Raw genomic sequence first — 8285 nt, forward strand, 5'->3', positions numbered from 1 at the left:
TTTAAAAGCCTAAAGATGTGGATTCAGTGTAATCTTCTGTCAGGTATTCACGCTGTCATGACCTCCAAAAAAGCTTTCCCTCTTTGAACCTGGTCCGATTGTTGGGCTACAGAAGCAAGGCCTCTCACAACACACCATTGCTGCTGATTTTGGATGCTGTAAGACAGTAATTTTAGATTTCTTAAAGATCCTGAGGGTAATGGCACGAAAAAGTCAAGCAGTAGACCCAAAAAAGTTCACAGACACTGAGCCAGAAGATCCAATTGGCTGTCTCTCAAGACACGGGACGATCCTTGACCCAAATTACGGCCATTACTGATTTAAACTGCAGCCCAATACGCATCAGACAGCATCTGAGAGAGAAAGGCTTTAAGAACAAAAAGCGTCTCCTTCAACACCACAGAACTGGCTGTTGGCACTTTTCAACAAAGCACCAAACATGGGATATGGGATTGAAAGGTGGAAGAAATTTTTATTCTCTGATGAGAAAAAAAATGTAACCTTCACGGTCTTGATGGCTTCAACATTACTGGCATGACAAGGAGCTGCCACTTGAGATTTTTCTGAGCGGCACAGTGGAGGGGGTGCCATCATAATCTAGGGGTCTTTTTCCTTCAATGGTGCGTCCGGTTGTGCAGGGGCATCAAACGTCAGCTGGCTATGTGGAGATGTTGCAGGGGGCCTCCTTCATGACTGAGGGCCCCGTCTGTGTGGTTATAAATAGGGATGGGTACCTTTCACATTTGAAACAATATGGTACCGATGCTCGGTACCTGGCAATAGGTACCGGTGCTAAACGGTACCAATTTTTGGTACTTTTTTAATGTTTGTGTGGTAAAAAATATCATTTTTTTTAAATGATAGAAAATAGAAAAAAAAATCAATTTAACAAATGTATTCTTCAATATATAACCTTGCAATGCTGTGTTCATGTCCAGTATGGAAAATTACCTTCTCTTTCTCTCCTTCACAGTCACAAGGATGCATTTAAGTACCTAAACATGGTACCTTTTGATTTTACGTGAATCGGTACCGAGTACTTTTGACAGAATTCGGTCGGTGCCTACAATAGTACCCAATTTGGAAACCATGCCTAGTAATGAATGAGTTTTTCAACATGACAGCACTGCAGTTCACAAAGCTCACTTAACAAATGACTTATTCCAGAAGAAAAATCTCACTCTTTTTGACCATACTGTGTGTTCCCCTGATCTAAATCAAAATGAAAACATTTGGGGGATGGAAGGTCGGGAAAGTTTACAGTGACGAACATCAGTTCCAGACAGGGAAGTCCTCCATAAAGCCATCTTTACCACTTGGAGAAGAGTTCCCACTGGACTCCTGGAAATGCTGACAGAAAGCAACGGAGGAGCTTCTCATTACTGAGTCTCTTTTTGAAACTTTTATTTCTATTTTAGAAGGTTTTCTTTTTTTTTTTATTGGCAGTGGTCTCAAACATTGATCAGTTGATGAACAGCCTGTTTCAGTTTAATTGTTGTTTTCAATACATGTCTTATTGAATTTCTTCAAAATGCAAATTCATGCCATTTTTCAAATGGTCTTAAAATATGTGAACACAACATACCAAAAAAAAAAAACAGTTCTGGATCAGTTCTGTTTGGCATGAACTCTGTCTTCATACTTCAAAGTGGTTCCATCTTCCCATTATCCATGCCCACTTACCCGGTGCAGGGTCGCGGCAGTGTTTGTTCTGGCAGTCGAACATGTTTGACACATAGACAAAGCAATCACACCCACTGTTTCCAGTTCATCTGACCTGCGCGTGTCCAGGGTGTGGGAGGAAACTGGAGCTCTCAGAGGTAATCGCTCTGAGCAGTGACAGGGCTCATCACACTTCCACAAGTGTCAACAACTTTTTTTTTATCAACAGATTCCTGGCATCATGTCTTGACAATTCAGGGCAATAAATAAATAAGTTGACAAAGATGATGGGTATTACTTCATTAATGCAAAGTAAAAAATGTTAAAGTATAAGAGGGATCATCTCTTTTTGTTTGTCTGTATGCATGCTTTCCTTTGGTGCGTTCAGAGTGTTTACGTCAGGGAAATTACAAGATAGGCCTATTAAATCCCAGCTCTCCCTTGGTTATTGTGTTCAATCATTTTCACTTGACAGTAATTCTCCTTTTCACTAGACATAAGCGTGCTGGCTCATTTGACCTTTTTAAGAGAGGCTTATTCATGTAGGCCCACTGTTCTGCTGAAAGTAGCTCCTTTGTCTGCTGCTCTTCTCTTTGCTCAGGTCTTTACTAATGAAATGACTTGATGGATTTTTGGCCTAAGCCACAGGCTCTTCACCGACTGAAACAATGATTGTGAGGATCAGTTGTGTTCTCTGTCCTTTTTGATTGATTCCCAATCCCTTCTATTGGATTTTCTCCTGCCCTATAATGACAATGTCCTTGCATTTCTCTGTAAGATTTCCTCTGTGGTGGAGAGGATAGTGAGTGAGTGGGACCTATAGTCACATCCTGTTGCATTTGTATGTCACACATTGTCCCGCTGAGCAGTCACAGATATCCCGTTTTTATCTCCTTGGCCATGAAACTCTGCAATCTATCTGAGTGATGTCTGTACCTTTCCTCCTTTTTAACTCCAACACACCTTTAGAAAAAGACATGTCCTCCCCCGTGTCAGTTTGGACGTGCTTCCTCTTGGGTCTCAATTATAGTCGGATGGGATCTCTAATGGTATCTCATGTCAGAGTGGATCTTTTTTGGCACATTTTTATCACACCTGCCCTCACTGTGGCTGACAGCAGGGTAATGAAAACTGTGGAATCACCTGTCAGATGCATTTCAAAGCATCAGCTCACAGCCTGAGGTTTGTGTCAGGGTTTTATAGCAAGGATGACCCAAGGAGAAAAGGTGCACAGTGTTTATTGGATGCTTAGGAAATAACCAGAGAGGCAGTGAGAAGTTATGAAAACAAGTTCTGTTTTTATTAAACACGTTTCTGTTCTCTTAAACAAATGTGAAAGAAATGACTCAACATTGTTTGACTTATACTGAAAAGCTGTTGATTCCAGGTGATAGATTTTTTTGAAGTTGGGATTCTGCATGCATGGCTTCATCAGTGACTAAGGAAGCGGCTGTGTGAATATCTGCCTTGTGTACCGGGCAGCACTCTCAAACACGGGCTGCATGCTAACTGGAGACGTGAAGGAATAAAAGCACTCAGGGAGAAGACAGAATTCAGTGCACTTTCATTCCTTTCAGTTTTGAAAAACCTGATTTAAAACACATGAAACAAGTTTCTCAGAAGCAGCTGTGTCATCGGTGATGCATCAAACCTCCTCAGTCCACTAACTGAAACATTTAAAGCCTTTTATTTTCATTTTCAAGCAGGAATAGATTTCTGCTACCACACTGACAGATTTTGACTTGCATCTTATGTTTTACCACACCAAATTCTGATAGTAGTCATTTATCCCCCCGCATACAACATGCTGCAGCAGAATATTTATCTCACTGCCACCCACTCAAACCCTGTAAATATAGAAGATAAATGAAATAGTATATCTTCTGCATTTTACAAGGAAAGTCACACAGCAGTCTAATTTTCCTTTTTGTCACAAACCAGCTAAAGAAATGACATAAAAAATAACCATTGTAATGATTTATTTATCCTTTTAGTCATGTATTTATAAGATGCCACCAGCAGTTGCAAGGAACAGTTTCTCTTTAACTCTCAGTTAAGTGACATGAACACACCTTTGCACATTAAAATTACTCCCTCAACAGGATTCACTGTAGTATATAAACTAAATGTCTCTGAACATTACACTACACTACACAAACAGAATTACTTGAAAATTACTGCATAAAAACAAGATAAAGTGTTGAGGTAAAGAGGGATGAGTAGGATGGTCAAAAGTCAGAGTATGGAAAAAATGTATGAAATCTTTTATATATATATATATATATATATATATATATATATATATATATATATATATATATATATATATATATATATATATATAGAGAGAGAGAGAGAGAGAGAGAGAGAGAGAGAGAGAGAGAGAATAGAATAGAATAGAATAGAATAGAATAGAATACTTTATTTATCTCCGAGGGGAAATTCAGGAGTCACCGCAGCATTTAAGAAAACAAAAGTAAGAAAGAGTATAGAAAGTGCAAAAAAAGTCCATAAGAAATTAGATGACGACATCCCGTCCACCACTCGTCCACCACTCTCCAGCCCAGCCAGTCTCCACCTCCACAGGGTCCAGGACTGAGCCTCCCCAGAAGTCTGTTCAGTCTCTGTCTCCTGGATCCTGTCTGCTCACATCCTCCAATGTGGCGCCGGCGTCCGATGTCAGCTCCGTCAGCCACATCCCTGAACAGCACGATGCCGCTGGGTTAGCACAGCTAGCTCGTCCATCCCCCGGGGCTAGATCCCACGTTCCCAACAATGATGGATGGAAGGACAGGTCCACGTCGTCACCTCCCAGCTCACATCCGAGAACCAGCACGTCGTCCTCACCTCCTCCTCCTCAGCTCGAGGGAAATCATCAAGCCCTACACTAGTTAGCATTGACATGCTACAGGCTGCTAACATATATATATATATATATATATATATATATATATATTTCATACCCCTTATAAAATGAAAAAAATCAAAGTAAAAAAAAAAAGATAGTTGTGAAAACTTAAAGGTTCAAAGATGCAGAGAAGGAGCTGTGCAATATAAAGTCATGTGAGAGTTATAGTAATGCATAAAAGGGAAGAAAATCAGTCCTTTGGGGAAAGTCCAGGTTTTGCGCGAGGAGGGGGGTAAGTCAGGGACTGTGGTGGTATAAGATGACATAAGATGAAAATCAATAGATTTATAATTCTTAAAGCGACATTTGCTGTTTGTAAGTGTGTTTCAATTCCTACTTGGAGCCGTGTCAAAGACAAATTTCTGTTTATACTGCAGAAGAGACAAAGTTCCATCCATCTATCTATCTAGATAGCAATTAGCACATGTGCAAGTCGAGAAAAGAAACTGAAACTTAAGTATCAACCTCATCACCCAAGTATTGATCAATACTGATCACAACATCAACATATCAATAGTTTTAATTTATTGTCACACCACTACTTGTAACAATAATGAATGGATCAAAGAGCCGCACGCGGAAAGGCAAAGAGCCGCATGTGGCTCGCAAGCCACAGGTTGGCCACCCCTGGTCTTGATGGACCACAGCCTCTTACCAGTGGAGAAAGTCTCAAAGAGAGATTCAGTATTTCAGTAATGTACAGCCCAATGCTTTATGTTTGTAACAACATCAAAACTAAGCATTGAATTAGCAACACACCATCAGAAAAACGTTTGATTTCAAACAATGCATGACACTAACATTATCAACTACAATAATGAGGATGTGAAGGCGTGGGATGGGTACTGAATTAGGTACTTTAATAGGTACCGACCAAACTCTGTGTGTAATACCAAGTATCGATTCACACAAAATCAAACAGTACCATGTTAAGCCCCCTAAACCCATCCTTGTGACTGTGAGGGAGTAGAGGAGTGGGCAATTTTTCATGCTGGACATGATCACAACACTGCAAGTTTACAAATTGAGAAATAAATGTGTTTGATCTGAGAAACTGAGATTTTATTCTTAAACAAATTGACATTTATAACCATTCAAACATAAACCAAATATTGGTACCACTGAGTACCCATACCAATTGCTAGGTACTAGGTATCGGTAACGTATCATTTCGAATGTGACAGGTACCCATCCCTAATAAAGACTGACTGTAACTGAATCAGTGACCAACCTAAAGATCCTTGCTGATCAGTGATTGCTTGTCATAAAACGTTTCACTGAACCATGTGCAGAACCCCTTAGTCATGTGTTTACCACCCCTTCTCTAGTTTACACAGGCTCTATCTTCTGATCATCACTAAATTTATCAAACACTGCTTAAATGACCCCGAAAACTAAAGCCACCTGTGTAACACACAGAGTGCCAGAAAGCAGAGCAGCTCTCAGGTACAACCAAAGTCCCCAGAGCACACCGGCAATTGAGTGATTCAGAATCAGGACCAGTTCCCTGTTTGGTTGAAATACAGGTGAGTCGTCATAATTGAGCTAATTGGGCAGAGCATCATCTGAATCATAGTTTCAGATGTCTGCAATTTGCTGTTCTCTGTACAGCAGATGTTTCAGCATAATTATAGATGCTTGATACTGAACGTGGTTGAGCACAGCTGTAATTTTTTGAATCATTTTCTATTTTTATATCATTACCTGCAACATTGCTCTCCTGCTCATCCAGGGCTACTTTTCTTGGCATTTTGTGCACGTCAACAGCCAGTAGTGTTTTTGGCCTTTCTAAAATAGGATGTTTGAATTTTCTGGAAAGAACAAACTTTTTAGCTGTGAACAGAAGTAAAACACAGAAATACTGTCAAAGAAACAAAGGATCAGTAGTTTGGATGGTTTGTTATTTTTTCCTGTGTGCATATGTGTGTAAATCATGTTTTCCAGAAGTGTAAGAACAGGTTTGATGTTTTTTCCACTCAGCAGGGAGGTGGGCTCAGGATTATCACTGCCACTTTTCTACAAAAGAAACCCAATTATAAAGCTTTTCACCAAGTTTTCTCTCCTTTCTAATTCTATTAACACTTCACTCTGTTGTCACCCACAGGCCACTCAGGTTTAATTAAACTTTGCTTTTTATTTTGACCGTGTTTCCTCAGTGTGCTTCTAAGGAGAATCCTTAAAAATAAGATTAATTAGCATGAAATTAAAATCAGCACTTAAACTCAGAAGACATGACAAAACTGCTGTCGTTCTGTGTCCACTGAAACTTTTCATCACACCATGCTTCTGGCCAAACGCCTGATAATGTAACCCTTTGCTCCAGGAAATTACATTCATATCTCCCAATTTGCAACACCTGACAAGTTTTAGTAGAAATTTATGGTACTAAAGTTGCACCCTATATTTACTTCAACATGAAAATCAATTTCCTGTCATTAGTATCCAAGTCCAGAGGTCAAAGAAAGGCTCTTTGAGCCAAGACTCTTTGTTTTTCATTTGAACATGGTTTAAAAAAAAAAGTAATTTGAAATCTTTTAGTGATAATTCCTTTCTACAGAAATGTGAAAGTGGACGTAGCACTCAGAGCTGTAGGTTTATACTCTGTGACACCTCAGTTTGCTTCTGAGGCTTTAAGCTCCCAGGGATTGAGGAGTGCAGTGATTCTTTTTACTCATTGTGTTCTCCATTGATTCACTCAGCAGTGAGTTAAGAACGCTCCAAAGCCTCACTTCCTTTGACTAACCACCAACAATTTAACCCAGGTCATTACATGAGCTTTTCAGACCATCTAACAAAACAACGTGGGACTATTCTGTAAGAGAAAAGGTCAGATGTGTTCTTTGACGTGGACCAGAATGAATCATATAGCAGAAGAGTTTGTTACACTCCCAGACTTTATCATGAAATTTATACTGCGGGCCCCTTCACAACCTATATAATCGTACAGTTACACATGTTTGGCAACAGAGGCAGCGTTTGGCACCATCTTTTTTTCTAGACAAGCTAGCTTTCATTAAAATCTGAACTGAAACTTTGAGCAGCAACAAAATTCCTGGTTATTGGGTGGTCAAGGTCAGAAACAATTCTCCACCTCTTACCAAAGTTCTATTGAGTTCTGACGGGATTCCAACCTTTACAGAGTAATCTGTGTTTTTGAGTTATGAGTGATCCTGCTTGACGAACAGGGTCACACTTTACACTGAAACACTGACAACATCTGTGGCTACAAGATATTTAATAAATTTTCCATAGAAAACCTCAGTTTACAAAACTTGACTGAATATAAGGGGTACTTACTGCTGAAGCTCTATGTGCAGTTTTCAGCGTGTGTAGTTAATGAAAAACTCGGTTTGGGGCCGAGGTTATGCCTAATTATGACACTTAGGACTCAATATGGAGAGTAAATGATCATGTTAAGTTTAAGTTAGGATAAATAGAAACGTATTTCATGTTCACAAAAAAATGACATTTTGAGGTATAGGAAACTGCAGCTTCTCAGGGGTAGGGGTAGCTCCTGTTCCATACTACAAGTAGGTGGCGGTAATGCACCCCAAACTTGTTGCCAAACATCAATAAATACCACTGAAGAAGAAGAAGCCCCTCTTTTGCCTCAATCAGGAAGTGCCAGCCTTTTATCATCAAGGTAACTTTTCAAAAACTCATGAAACAACACAAATGTGTTTTTTTTTTTAATGCATCACAGCAATGTACGACT

The 8285-nt window shown here is 39.6% G+C and overlaps 1 long non-coding RNA gene across 1 annotated transcript in view; it reads left to right on the top strand.

Annotated features, from left to right (window-relative positions):
* The first annotated feature begins 8160 nt into the window (after window positions 1–8160).
* LOC141794650 (uncharacterized) overlaps window positions 8161–8285 on the top strand; it is a 68418-nt gene continuing 68293 nt past the window's right edge. The window contains exon 1 of the long non-coding RNA XR_012598543.1: window positions 8161–8213. This is a non-coding gene — a long non-coding RNA (uncharacterized LOC141794650). The remainder of the gene's footprint in view (window positions 8214–8285) is intronic.

Source organism: Halichoeres trimaculatus, unplaced genomic scaffold, assembly GCF_033239565.1.
Source record: "Halichoeres trimaculatus isolate MK-OKI-2021-1 unplaced genomic scaffold, fHalTri1.1 fHalTri1_scaffold_8, whole genome shotgun sequence".
NCBI lineage: Eukaryota > Metazoa > Chordata > Actinopteri > Labriformes > Labridae > Halichoeres > Halichoeres trimaculatus.